Source organism: Podarcis muralis, chromosome 6 (genome assembly GCF_964188315.1).
Source record: "Podarcis muralis chromosome 6, rPodMur119.hap1.1, whole genome shotgun sequence".
Lineage (NCBI taxonomy): Eukaryota > Metazoa > Chordata > Lepidosauria > Squamata > Lacertidae > Podarcis > Podarcis muralis.
Genome location: NC_135660.1, coordinates 85650612 through 85665869, shown reverse-complemented (window position 1 = coordinate 85665869; position 15258 = coordinate 85650612). Strand labels below are relative to the sequence as shown.

The following is a 15258-nucleotide window of genomic DNA, read 5'->3' as shown; positions in this document are numbered from 1 at the left end:
TGAAACTTATAAATGAAATAAAGTATTGTAACTTGCTAACAATATTAGATAAGGGTTCTATAAATAATAATTCAGTGAACAATTCTCTTTGCCTTTTATCAAGGTTAGCTTGGAGTGACAAATGGAATTAAAATTTCTTTATGAAAGGAACACCCATTATTTGAAACACCAGATCACATGGAGAAAGTACTCCCTGAATTCCACAGCAAACAAGGTAAAAGTTATGGAAAGTCCAAAGCAGTAACTTTTCTGGTAGCAAAATTCCTGAAGTTTTAGCAGATGGTCAGCAAGGTAATTTTTACTGTGCTGCTAGGTTTGCCACCAACTGTTTTAAGAGCTAGGGGGCAATCTCCCCTTACTGGGATCTTAATGAAAGAAAGTTAAATTTCCACCTACCATGGTCAAACTATAGGCAATCTGTTGACTATAAATGATCAACAAATTCAGTAGCATGCCAGTTTAGGCTACTAGCATACAATGAATCCAGGATTTAGGTGAACAATTTGCAAGCAAAGCAAGAAAGTTCCAAGATCCAGGCAAGAAAGTTCCAAGATCCAGACATGCAAGGGTTCAGGAGACAGAGTTACCCAGAGCCAATCTGAATCAACCTGGGAGGCAAAAACAGCAGCCCAACCCAATTAAACCTTTGGAGAGACATCTAGAATCATCTGTTACAGAACCTGCCTGATTTTTTACAGCAGCCAGTTGGTCAACAATCAACACATTTGTTTCACACCTGTTGATCATTGACCAAGTGGCTGCTGTGAAAAAATCAGGCAGGTTCTATAACAGATGAATATAGAAATAATTTCCCTCCCACCCGAATATAGCTCCAAAGAGAGAAAGGCATCACATAGTGGCTGGCAGGCTGCAAACTCACAGGGTGCTGAAGGTCAAAGTGACCCCATAATACCATGTTGAAATGGTTTCGTCATTCTTCAGGTTTACAGATACTTAGCCTGCAGCCTGCCCCACCCTGCCCCCAATTTCTGTGAAATAGGGAGCACAGAAGGTGAAATGGCAAGGGAGTGTGTAGCAGAAGGGAGATTAGAAATGCTTGCTGCACAATAATTTGTCTATTTTCTTTAGACAAATTACACATTCTCCATAACATCACTAGAAATGGTTCTGGGGTCAACAGAAACCCACAAGCTTACCCTTTATAAACCTGAATTATTTACATACTTTTTTCCAGTTAGGTTGGAAACACTCCCACGCCCATAAGAGTGACCATTTTGCACAATACTTACTAACTGGCTGTTGGGTCACTGTGACTTCAACTGCATCTGTATGTTTACAAGTTACCTGCATGTTCACCTTAGCAGGTTGCCAGACACAGCCTGTGTCTACATTAGGCCATTCAGGTCTACAAGGGTCACTGTTTCTCCGTGCACTTTTGCACGTATATCCACACATGAGCACTTTCAATATTATGCCTCCACAATCTATCTTGATATTTCCTATATCCATACTAGTGTGTGGGATTTGATGGGATACATTTGTGCTGTCTGATGTCATCTCCCACCAGATGTTCTGGAAATCTGAGGACTGTTAAGTGTATGTGTGCAGGTATCTTGTTTAGCTGTGTGAGCAACTTTAAAACATTTTGGAGGTTTTGTTTTATTTTATTTTCCAGAGTAGCAGATTTGTATGAAAAAGTAGGATAATAACAATGATAATAATAAACAGTGCTTTTTCTCTGGGAGGACGCAGGGGTACACATACCCCTAAACATTTTGTGAATCTCTGTACTTTTGTCCATTTACTGTATTTCTTTTTCCCAATTTGAACTATAAAATGGTGATCTTGAGTCAAAATGAGAGTACCCTAAACATTTTATTAGAAAAAAGCACTGATAATAAATATATGTGTCCCAAAACCAGGTGTCCACAAATAATCCGGTATCTGTTTACCTTTTCAGGCATGCCCACAGAGAGAGAGAGATCAAATTTGCACAAAAGGTCAGGAAAAAAATAATTATTTTAAAATGTCTGTGTTGCACCAAGCCAGGGAGCCAGAGGTCCCTTGTGGGCTTACATGGAGATATCTGCTTACCTGTGCCAGAACACTTTTCTTATTTATTTCTGAAATACAGGTTTTCTGATACACTAGATCTGCATAAAATAAAAAATAATAATTGTGTGTGTCACTCCAAGCCAGGCAAGGATTTGGCATGAGGCTGCAGCTTCCTTTCCCTCCTGTATCTTCTAGGGCAAATTTTATTTTTAATTTTAATACAGCTGTTTTGTGCAAGAACCCTTTTGCACAAATCAGCTGTTTTAAATATAAAAATACCACAAATGTGCCTTCAACAACAACCAGTGGAAAGGGGAAGGCTGGATCCTTCCCTTTGGGCTGATGGAAAGAAAATGGAAGTAGTGGGTGTAGCAACAGACAGCAGCTAGCAGAATGTCACCACACATGTGGAAAAAGAACTCCAGACCACACAATGTGCTTCAGGGCATCCGCAATAGGGCAAGATGCAATTTTATATGGATTTTCTTCAGATTCTTAGCAAATCAGGAAAATCTGCATTTGGAGGAGGGCGGGTATGGGCTGCCAACTGGATGAGGAAGATGTTGTGTGGACACCACACACACACAACACACAAGCGGTTTCAAATCCACTGTGCGGATGAGCCCTTAATGGCAACTATCTGACAAAGACTTTCAACTGACCCCTTTCCTCTGTTAACAGAAATATTTGCATAGTGCATTATTTTTATTTCTTTAGGTAATTTATATATTGCGTCAAGCTTCAAAGAAATCTCTAAGCAGTTTATAATATTGTAAAAAATATCACTAATAAAAACTCCAAATTTTAAAGCTCAGGCATCTCTAAAACAATTTCAAGAAAGGCAGTCCGACACGCACCACCACAAAAAGGGTCTAGTATCAATGTGTTTCATGTCACTATTTTGTCTGCCCTACACATGCAGTTGTGAAATCTGATGATCAAACTGCATATGGTATGGTTGCAAGGTCTATGAGATCTGTGATTACCAGTAATTCACAACACATGATAATTGCACATATATAATTGTTAAGTTGTAAGGGACCACAAGGGTCATTCATTCATTCATTTACAATACCGCCCTATACCCGAAGGTCTCAGGGCAGTTCACATAAAATATCAAAAACATAAATTCAAAACAAAACCAACAACCCAATAAAAAAACTCCCCCAGAGAGCCAGCATTTTAAAAAAGGGTATAGGGTGTAGATCAAGTCAGGCAAAGGTCTGGTTGAAAAGGAACGTTTTTGCCTGGTGCCTAAAGGTGTATAAGGGAAGGCACCAAGCAAGCTTCCCTGGGGAGAGCATTCCACAGACGGGGAGCCACTGCAGAGAAGGCCCGTTCTCGTGTTGCCACCCTCCTGACCTCTCATGGAGGAGGCACACGAAGAAGGGCCTCAAAAGATGATCTCAGGGTCCGGGTAGGTTCATGATATACCGTATTTTTTGCTCTATAAGACTCACTTTTTCCCTCCTAAAAAGTAAGGGGAAATGTGTGTGCGTCTTATGGAGTGAATGCAGGCTGCACAGCTATCCCAGAAGCCAGAACAGCAAGAGGGATTGCTGGTTTCACTGTGCAGTGATCCCTCTTGCTGTTCTGGCTTCTGAGATTCAGAATATTTTTTGTCTTGTTTTCCTTCTCCCAAAACTAGGTGCGTCTTGTGGTCTGGTGCGTCTTATAGAGCGAAAAATACGGTAATTGACCCCACTGTTTTTTAAACGCACACACTATGTTTTAAAAACAGCATGATCAGTTACATCACACTCACCATACATGCTGGTGTATGTACACAGTGAGATTGTTGACTGATTATTTTTGTGCAACTATATTGTTTTATTGGAAATGGGAAGTTCTCAATGAAAGCATGATTTATTTATTTTTAACATGCAATTGCATGATAACTTCTGTCAGCTATTTTATTTGTATGGCTTCCTTAGGGTGCATTTAATTTAAAGACTGGACTGATACAGTCAATTATTCTATCAATGGAGGGCTAAATCAACCTGGCAATTTCAATTTATGTACACATTCTGGAATTGCTGGACATTAGCTTCAAAAGTACCAGGGTTTCAGATCAATGAAAATTACTAGCAGAGTCTGGAGTTGTTCAATAAAAAGTTGTTGCTGTTTTTTAAAGGTAATTCTTTTATATTGAGATTACGAAGTCAAACATATTTATGGAAAGGGCTTTTTATAATTTTAAGATGACTAACCTATTACTCCAGAAATAGCTTTCAATCCACAAAACAGGTTCAATGGGTAACTAGCAATATTTTATGAGACAATATTTTTTCAGCTGCATGAAAACTATGGCTAATACTAGTTCTTCAGCTGGTCCTTGGCATTCGTTCCTTAGCCTCACTACACTCAGAAACCTAACAAAAATATTTCCTAATCTGCTCTACACGTTTTTTTCTATCTTAAACATACATAACCTTAATGGGGAAAAGTAAATCAAAGAATATTCCCTTCAACCCCGAAAGATCACTTGAATGCATAGAAGTGGCAATTGTGGCACCAGGAATCATGAGGGGAGGGCAGAGCAATCTGCTTCCTGCCACCCACATTCAAATGCCCTGGCCAGTTTACTACACCCTTTCAAACCCAGAGCACATAAGGGTAGATGCACCAGAAATACTATAAGGGAAACTGTAAGAGCACACATTATAATTAAGCCTATGAACACATTATACCTATATTATGCACAGCTATGTGGGAGCAAAGCACTCTCTTTGAATTCACACAATTACTGAGTGGGTACACACAATCCTAGTTTTATTTTCCAGGTACTACAGCATTAGGCAACACAAATAAGTACGTAGGTGGACCACATTTAGGTTCTGCTGATATTTTCACCTGCAATTCAGATGTTTTTCCTATTGAAGAAAGAACAGCTGCACTGAAATTTGGGAATGGAGCCAAATTCAACACAAAGATGTCACAATGTTTGCAGTAGATTAGCATTTAATATACACAAGGTGATCTGTGCAGAAATATTGAACAGGAACAATGTAGCAAGGCAACAAAAATGGTTTTAGGACTAACCAAGACAGAGAACATGCCCCTTTTAATGTCATAAATCCACCATAAAGATGCCTTTAATTTTTTAACGCCCCAATGCAAACTTTTATTAGCTATTTCCATCTTATGAGGAATGCAAGGTAGTTTATAGAAGAGGCAAGAGGAAATTCTTCTTAAGATGGTACTTGCCATCTGCAGTTTTTACAAGTACTTCTACTGAAAATAATAGGCTTTTAAAATGATTTATCAGGAGCACCATTCAGCTGATTAAAAGCCCTTCATTTTTTTTTAAATAATCAATTAAGCATTGGAGCCCTAACAACAATTTCTTTCAATATAATCAAGAGAGAAGTCTAATTATTTGATAACATGCTGCTATGGAATTGAAGAACTACCGGTACCTTTATACCACAAGCCATAAACAATGCAAGAATAAGGTATTCAACTAAAAGACATAGAGATCATCAGGTCAAACAAAGAGCACTTTCTGAACAGCCCTGCTAATGAGGATATTTTCATGCCGTGTCCCAATATGAGACAATTAAGACAAGAGTTAACATGCTACACTAAACCGTCTAACATTCCTGAATGTGAAGGAATGAGCCACAATGAGCCTTGAGCTTGTGAGCTCCCCCAGGGTCCTTTCTCACAGCTGAGGAAATAAAGTTTTAATTTAAAACAAGCCAATTTCAAACCATGGCTTCTGGGGCTGGCTGGCTGGCTTTAAACTAACCATAGTTTGTGTTGCTCATAGTTCACAGTTTGGATCACACAGGAAACTGTGGCTAACTAAAAGCAAAAGCTTCCAATTACCTCCTCCCAGCTTTTGTGGGATTATGTGACCCTGAGGCTCGCTGTAGCTACTTCCTGACATGTGTGCACCAATCTTGCACAGTCTACAAACACGCAAACTAGTATATAGCTACTGACTGTCTATCAGAATATAATATGGCTTTTTCTTTTCTTTTTTACAGTCAGCATTTGTTATAAAGTGAAATCTAGGACTGTATGGGAATAATGAGATGTGCCCATAGACAACAAATTAGCCTCCACTTTTGCAGTAACTAAGAACAGCAACCCAAATGTCATCAGAAGAGAGCAATTCTGTATGGCACAATTGGAAACACATTCAAAGAAGCTGTTCCAGAAGGCATTAACATACCATGTGTTTTAATGAGATGTATATTTCTCAGACCCAGCCTACTTTTGTGATTGTAATATGTTTTAACTGTTTTTAACATTTCAGTTGAAATCGTTGTGACTTTAGCGTAAAGAACAGGCTATATAAATCATCATCATTACAGTGAAGGTGCTAAGCAATGCTATTCCATTTTTTGAGATTTAGATGTTTACACTGGAATTTGACAAAAATGGCAAAGAACATTTTCTGACCATGATTCTTTAAAGAAAAAAAGCACAAATCAAAATGGATAGGCGTATGACCCAATTAAATAAACCTTGGTTCTATCTGATTATATATTACTAAAGCAACAGTTTTGAAGAGAAAAAAGCAGTACCAATTTTTTGAACGATGGCTGCATATGTTAAAAGGCATTGAATAAAAACATTAGTTTAAGAAGATGTATTGCCCATTTACTTATTTATTTGTTACTTCTTTTAGCCTGCCCTTACTGCCAAGGGAGCTCAGGACAACATATATAAAATAACAGAATAAAACAAATGAATCATAGAATTGTAGAGTTGGAAGGTACCCCCACAGGTCATCTAGTCTGACCCCCTACAATACAGGAATCTAAACACATGGTCCCACACCCAATTTGAAACCGTACTGGACCCTGCTTAGCTTTGAAAATGTGCCATCAATTATTTTTAATTTCTGCACCACTAGGAGGCTGTGCTAACAGTAAAATGTGTTAATTAGTAATAAAATCTATTAATGTTTAATCAATTTAATACAACCTATTACACTGATTAAAGGAGATTAAAGGAGAGGCAACAATCCTGAGCAGCCAACCTTCCAGGCGGGCACCCCAGACACCCCCCACATATATGCAAATACATGAATACACCCATACACAGCACACACAAACATATACACCCACATGCACACACTCACTTAGCTGAGCAGGATCCACAATAAAGCACCCCTCCCCCTGTTCACTGCTGCTGAGCTATTTTCCAGTCTGCCTGGCATCAGGGGTTAGAGAAGATCCACTGGGACAAGGAGTTAAACTTCCCCCTCTCGTAATCCTTCCTTTAGGATGCAGCTGAACAGTGCCAAAGAATGTGCTGCCCATTTTGGAACCACTGCTTCATGGTATTCCAAGTGCCTTGAGGTAAAGGGTAAAGGCACCCCTGACCATTAGGTCCAGTCGTGACTGACTCTGGGGTTGCGGTGCTCATCTCGCTTTACTGGCCGAGGGAGCTGGCGTACAGCTTCCGGGTCATGTGGCCAGCAGGACTAAGCCGCTTTTGGTGAACCAGAGCAGCGCACGGAAACGCCGTTTACCTCCCTGCCAGAGCGGTACCTATTTATCTACTTGCACTTTTTACGTGCTTTCGAACTGCTAGGTTGGCAGGAGCAGGGACCGAGCAACGGGAGCTCACCCCATTGCGGGGATTTGAACCGCTAACCTTCTGATCGGCAAGTCCTAGGCTCTGTTGTTTAACCCACAGCGCCACCCGCGTCCTTGCCTTGAGGTAGTGGCTCCCAAGTAAGGAGGGTTACCTTGCTCCTTGCCATTTTCAGTCAGGGTGGGTGGGAGCAAGGAAAAGTCTGGGGTTTGCTGCTTCAAGGCTCCCCACACCTTGAGGCCAGTTCCAGCTTTCCTTGCCTTTACCTGCAGTATTAGTGGCAACACGCCTCTGAATACCAGTCGCTGGCGATCGGGACGAGGAGAGTGGGAGAATACTTGTATTCTGCACTGGGGCTCCCCACTAAATGCTGAAGTACGGTATGCTTTGGTCTAATTCAGCAGGATTCTTCTTATGCTCTTGCAGGAAAGGCAAGGGATAAGGAAAGCCTTTGAGAACTGCTGCTTTGAGCAGTAGCTAAAGGACAAGTTGGGCACCGTACTGCAATTTTAACTAAAAGCAGTCACAGGGGCTCTGCATTAGATCAGTACAGAGGTGCTGGGCGGAGATGGATTTAATCTTTCTCCCATGCCATTTCCCCAAATTCCCATCCACCTCCAGCTTCTGTCCCCAAAAGACCCTCCATGTACCTTCTGAGTGAAGTGGCCAGACACACTTCTGATAGAAACACGTTTCAGTGCATGGGCACAGCCACAAAGAGAACACAAATCTGTGGTTTTGCAGACTTCCCACGGCAAAAGAAAAATGCCTTCCCTGCAGATTTAAGGGAATGAGTTTTAAGATACTGTAATCATGAGTACATTGAATTGGGCCTGGAAGCAGGGCCGGGCCCATCTATGAGACAAAGTGAGCCGCCTGCCTCAGGTGGCAGGACCCACAGGGGCAGCAGATCTGGCATTTACAGAAGCCTCTTGGCAAATAGGAGGTGCTGCTATTCTCCTTTCACTGTTGTTCCCTCTTTAGATCTTTATTCGCCTCTAGTTCCTGATGTAGAACTTCACTCATACCATCTTCCCTGACTTGGGGAGGGGGCGCAAATTTTTGTGGCTCACCTCAGGTGCCAAAATGTCTTGGGCTAGCTTTTAATGGAAGCATATATTATAGATAGTCATTGCAGCTGGGTCACTAGAGAAGTCTTGATGTTCCTTGAGGCAGGTCTGAACTTGCTGAAAGGTAGCATTCTGCAATGGGTGCAGCCTCCAAACATTATTCAATGGCATCCCCATGTGCAACTGACATTACAGGAGTCAATATGTGGTGTTACCAAAGAAGGTATGACTGGGATCAGGTCCCTGTTAGAGAGAAATGACAGCTCAGGACACCATGGACAATTCAGGAGAAAAGCGTGGCACAGGAAACCCTTGCAGCTTATCCTTCAAGGAAAGTATAACCTTGCCCAGGCAAGCAAAAAACGACAAACTACAAACCTCCAGAGCTACACTGTCCTACCAACATAACCTGTTTTGTCCCCATTAGGCTTCAATTTCATCCCTCACTGATTCCGTATCATCTTCTAGCATTCATTCCAAGACCAACTATACATCCAGAATTTAACAAGGGTGAAAAAATGTAAGTGGGTGTCATCTACATGATGTCCCTAGATGTTCACAAACAAAATAGAAAACCAGAATGACATTCACAAGAACATTTTCAAGTACTTCTGAATAGCATTTCAATTTCCACTTGTTTCCCTGAATCCCCACCCGCATCTGCTCTGAAGGGTCCACCAAGTATCTGGAGTGTATCTGAGGGGCACAGTGGGAGCTGAAGGAGGGAGGAACCTTTTTTTTTGTCTGTTCCACTGATGGACAGATACAGAATTTCACCCGTTCATTTTTATTCTGGAGCAGACTTGACACAAACCCTTTTTTTAAAAAATGTGACCTTTAAAGCCATGACCTTTCACCACTGTAGCTTGCAGAGATGCTTGCAGTTATAGCATGTGGCTTCTAGAAGCTATACTATACTACTCAGCATGGCCTCAACTAATGCAAGGCTAGGAGACAAACAGAACTCGCTCCTGTTATTGCAGACAAAAGACAGTATAATTAAATAAGAAAGGTTGACAGTGGGGAAATAGGCAACTGATTGACTTACATGCCAACCCTAGAATCAAGTTCTTTGTTTTATTTCTTATATATCCTTCTGTGAAGAATTTACAGCTGCCATGAACCATATCTAACAAAAGGGGATGGGGAGGGCACATCCACACAAATATTCAAATGGAAAGAAAGTTGCAGTTGAAATGTGTAATATCACTATCCAAGCATTTGCTCTGAATTCCTTCAAGTCTCCCTGTTATGACACATGCTTAGGCAATGCAGTAACCAAACAATTTTAAATAAATATAAATTCAAATCAATAGCACTTCCATCTAAGCTACAATTTTGAGGTTCTTTCCTACAATGAGAGACTATATTTAAAATGTAGAACTAAAAGCAACATAGAAAAGCAATAAAAAGCACCTGATGAAAGGAAACAGCAGCAAATCAGAGCTCATTAGTTGCTGAAAACATAGGCTGGTAAAAATATACCAGCAAAACTCAAAAGCGGCAAGGGACAGATGAGACAAATATTGGATATACACATACTTTTTTTTTTAGAAAAATGAATCCCCAGAGACAAATTATCCCAGTCCTCCAGGAGGGTGGAGAAGAGAACAAACTTTAGCTCATTAGTTCACAACTTGGTAACATTTTCTTTTAGAATCTATTCTGGTTTTGCTGGTTATTCTAGTTTTGCTCCCTATCCCAAGTCCTGGGGCAAGCTAGAAGTTCAAATACTAATCAAGTTTGGAGCCATAACCACCAAGATTGTACTAATGGGGCATCAGGGTTTTTTTAAAAAAAAAAAAAACTCAAGGAGAACAGAAGATGGAAAGCACTCTTTCATCTTCCCTATGAAAAAACTTAAAGAACATGTGCCTATCTCCACAAATGGCTGGGCCAGAAGAGATGGAAAACTCACTCAAAGTCTCATGAAATCATAAAGGTAAAGGTAAAGGTACCCCTGCCCGTACGGGCCAGTCTTGACAGACTCTAGGGTTGTGCGCCCATCTCACTCAAGAGGCCGGGGGCCAGCTCTGTCCGGACGCACTTCCGGGTCACGTGGCCAGCTTGACATCGCTGCTCTGGCGAGCCAGAGCCACACACGGAAACGCCGTTTACCTTCCCGCTAGTAAGCGGTCCCTATTTATCTACTTGCACCCGAAGGTGCTTTCGAACTGCTAGGTTGGCAGGCGCTGGGACCGAGCAACGGGAGCGCACCCCGCCGCAGGGATTCGAACCGTCGACCTTTCGATCGGCAAGCCCTAGGCGCTGAGGCTTTTACCCACAGCGCCACCCGCGTCCCGAAATCATAGCAAGCCATTATTATGCTTACTCTGTGGCAGTGATGAAGGTGGAAAAGCACTTGTTCTCTGCTACCATTGTGTCCTCAAAGTGCTGGGGGGGGGGCAGCATACAGAACATGCTGTATGTTCCTTACCTGGTTTGCTCCTTCTCCCACAACCAACCCTCCTCTTACACAGAACAACTGCAATTGGGGCTCTTCCTGCTCTCCCCTGCAAGCCAAGACCAACACAGCTGTCAGTCAGAGCAGCAGGGGCAGGCTCTTTCGTGCCAGCAGTGTAAAGCTGGTGTTCTCAGGCAAGAAGAAAAAGATAGGGAGACCGACAGCGAGCAAAGCAAGACAGAGTAAACAGTTCACTTGTGGTTACAACAGCTGAATCCAGTCCAATAAATCGCTACACACACACACACACACACACACACACACACCAGTTGTAGCTGTATAGGTCTGGAAATTATTATCATGACTGAACTCCATCAGCTGCACAGGCTTTTGGGCCATTTGTGGACTCAGTTCAAAGTGCTGTGTTGATCTTTAAACCCCTTTACAGCTTGGGACCAGGGTACCTGAAGGATGATCTATCTCCACATGTGGTTGTCCATCTTCAATGGAGGCAGTACTCCAGGTTCCCATCTCATCTGAGGAGATGGGTAGCTACCAGGGATAGGGTCTTCTTGTGGCAACAACCTGGATGCTGTCCCCAGGGAGGATGCCCCCATGCTTACTTCAATGTAATTTTTGCACCAGCCAAAGATCCCCCCCCCTCCAACCCTTAATTTAATCAAGTTTTATCTCAGATTGTGCTACTACTTTACAGATGTTGATGCTTCTAGGGGTGTGTTTAATGTTTTTATTTCTGTGTTGTAATCCCCCTTGGGAATTATTTTAAATGTGAAGTAGAAATTCTTATATTAAGTAAGTACAGCTGCATTGCAACTCCACTAACCTCGTTAGAATTCAATAGGACTTCTGAGTAGACGTGGTTAGGATTGGATTGTAAGAAAGTAAAATGTCTAATCTAAAACATTTATGAAAATATCAAACAATCTTATATAGAGTCAGGCCACTGGTTAGTCTAGGCCCGGCCTGTACAGCACACTCAAACTGGCAGCAACCCTTTAAAGTCTTTACAAGGCCTATTGCAATACATCCTTTCTAAGCATGTGTCCCACCAGTGAGCAATATCTCCTCTCTTGCACTCTCTCTACGATCTCTCATCTCATACATGTTTCTTTTTCTCACTAACCTCACGCACCCACTGAAACCCAATCAGATTCCCTACACACCTGATTGTTGTTTTCTCTTAGTTCTCTTACCTGGTGCTCAACACACCTAAAATATTTGAGGGAGTGCCTTTCCCTATATGTGCATGTCCAATAACTGGCCATCCTCCAGCGGGTCCAGCGCTGCTGGAAAAAACAGCACGGGGTATAGTGTAGGGAGGGCATCCTCCTTGCCTGGATTCTCAGTGCTGGATTTAGGGCAGTGCGGGAGGTTCTCTTGCACAGTAGCTGAGCCAAGGGGGTGCATAACAACAACAACAGCAGCAACAGTGGTACATTGAGTTACAAATGCCTCAGGTTACAAACTTCACTAACCTGGAAGAGTTACCTCGAGTTGAGAACTCTGCCCCAGGATGAGAACGAAAATCGTGTGCCGACGGCGCAGCAGCAGCAAGAGGCCCCCATTAGCGAAAGCACGCCTCTAGTTCAGTTTCAGGTTAAGAACGGACCTCCGGAACAAATTAAGTTCATAACTAGAGGTACCACTGTAATAAACCCAGTGCTTCTTTTTTCCCAGAAAAAGAGGTGCCGGAACTCACCTTGTTCTCCAATAATGGCAATGGCGCCCACCTGAGAGGTGCCGGAACTGAGTTCCGGTGACTTCCGGCTGGAAAAAAAGTCCCAAATAAACCTATACTGATACAGGTACCTACTGAACGTTTAAGATATTTGGAGGGTGGGCAATTTTGTCCTCACTTCAGGAGCCATATTACCCAAATATGGGTATTCCTCCTCACAACAAGCCTGTGAAAAGACACTTTTATCTGACCGCTGTACATCCAATGAACCTCAACTGGGATTTGCTTCTGTTATATCCCCCCCCTTTTTTTGGAGGGGGTGAGGGTTCTGTACTCCAACCTGTTGTGGGTTATTGTGGGTACAGTATTATTTATTTCCCCCCCTCTTTCTATCAGATTCGTTTGTAACTGAGAATCAATTAAACCACCTCTATGTGTTTAGAAGGTGTCCCTTTGCTCAAGATAAGAAGCCCTAAGCAGCTTGAGACCGAGACGCCTAAAGAGATAACCTATTGATCTGTTCCAATTCCCCAGTGCTGTCCATAGACGTGGGCTGGAGCCCAACGAGTCTGGCTACGGATATATCTATAGCAATAAATAATTATGATTAATAATAATAATAAAACAAGCCTGCGAGGTAGCTTAGGCTGAGCCACCGAGGCTCCCCACAAGGTCACCCCGTCAGCTTCGGGGCTGAGCAGGGGATTTGAACAGGGCTCTTTCTCCCCCTCCCGACATTGGAAGCCGATACGCCACGCCGACCCGAGAGGGGACACAGGGGCAGAAACACGGGCGCAGGGGAAGAACGTGAGAACCACCAACCCGGGCGCCCGGCGAAACCATCCCGTTCCGTCTTCCCTCACCCCGAGCCGGTGGTGCTGCGCCGGCCGCGGACTCCTTCCCTTCTCGCGGCCTCCTCGGCAACCCACGCTCGCTCGGCTCCCCCTCAGAGCTTAAGACAAATCCCGGCTGGTATTATTTGCGCCGGCCCCGCCGCCGCCTCTCCCCTCACCTGCGGCGGAGAAGACGACGACACCGGGCAGCAGCAGCAGCAGCTGGAGCCGCCGGAACTGCCCGCTCGCCGGCCTCGCTAGGTTCGGCCCACGGGCCGGGCCGCTTCGGGCCGCTGCTCGGGTCCCTCAGGCCGCGCGCCGAGACCGCGGCTGCCGCTGCGCTCCGCCGCCATCTTCCACTCGGGCGGGTGGGAGGGAACAAGGCAGGCCAGGCCGCGGAGGAGGAGGAGGAGGAGACGGCGGAGACCCCCGCCCGCTCGCCCGCCCGCCCGCCTTCCCGGTCCCGCCTCCGCTCGGAAGCCGCCGCGAAGGGAAGAGGAATCCCCGGCCGGTGGCCTGGCGGCTCAAGTGGGAAGCCGGCGGAGGGAGATAGCGCCTCCTCACCCTCCACAGAGCCTCGTCAGGAATAATAATTTTTTTTTTAGAAAAGGGAGTTGTGAAAAGGCATCGACTCCCCGCCCCCCCCCAAAAAGCTTTCTCCCCCTTTCTTTTTTGGGGGTATTACTATCAAGGTACTATTTTATTTTTAAAAAAACTACACACGCGCACATATATATATATATATATATATATATATATACACACACACACATATATGCATATATGTATATATATGTATACATACATATATACATATATATATGTTCCTGGCAACAGCAAGGAATCTTTTACTGAACCTGGGGCTCGAACCCACAAAACCCTCCGATGTCAGAGTCACGCGCTCTACCGACTGAGCTATCCCAGATAGCAACTGGGTTTTGTGGGTTCGAGCCCCAGGAAGGTTTTGTGGGTTCGAGCCCCAGGTTCAGTAAAAGATTCCTTGCTGTTGCCAAGGGGTTTAGACTTCAGATACGACCCTCCAACTTTTAGCAATGCTATGATCTCAGGAGACTGGAGGAGCGCACCTTTGAGGGATGGAGTCAAACTGTTGGGAGAGTTGAAATATATCTATGCGTGTTTTCATCCTTTTAAAGGTAAAAGGACCCCTGACCATTAGGTCCAGTCGTGAATGGCTCTGGGGTTGCGGCGCTCATCTCACTTATTAGCCGAGGGAGCCGGCGTACAGCTTCCGGGTCATGTGGCCAGCATGACGAAGCCGCTTCTGGCGAACCAGAGCAGCGCACGGAAACGCCGTTTATCTTCCCGCCGGAACGGTACCTATTTATCTACTTGCACTTTGATGTGCTTTTGAACTGCTAGGTTGGCAGGAGCAGGGACCGAGCAACAGGAGCTCACACCGTTGCGGGGATTCGAACCACCGACCTTTTGATCAGCAAGTCCTAGGCTCTGTGGTTTAACACACAGTGCCACCTTTCATCCTTTTATGTCCTCCTAAATACTGTTGCAGATCTGGGGCAACGAGCTGGGGCAGCGGCACAGAGATGGCGCTTAGGATGCCCTCTCATGCAATGCTGAGCTGCTGCCAAGAACAAGCCCCTCTTGAGATGGAAATGCTGCAACCTCTGCACTTAGGTTGTGAATATGTGAAGCACGTTTGTTAAT

The 15258-nt window shown here is 43.9% G+C and overlaps 1 protein-coding gene across 2 annotated transcripts in view; it reads right to left on the bottom strand.

Moving 5' to 3' along the window:
* The window catches only part of NDST2 (N-deacetylase and N-sulfotransferase 2), a 102245-nt gene extending 88293 nt beyond the window's left edge, over window positions 1–13952 (bottom strand). Inside the window, exon 1 of one of the 2 annotated variants that reach the window (XM_028729046.2) lies at window positions 13755–13952. The gene's annotated coding sequence lies outside the window, so the exon portion shown is untranslated. Of the gene's footprint in view, window positions 1–12763; window positions 12786–13754 lie in introns of those variants that run through there. The other variant, XM_077930658.1, reaches the window with a different exon arrangement.
* Window positions 13953–15258: the final 1306 nt, after the last annotated feature.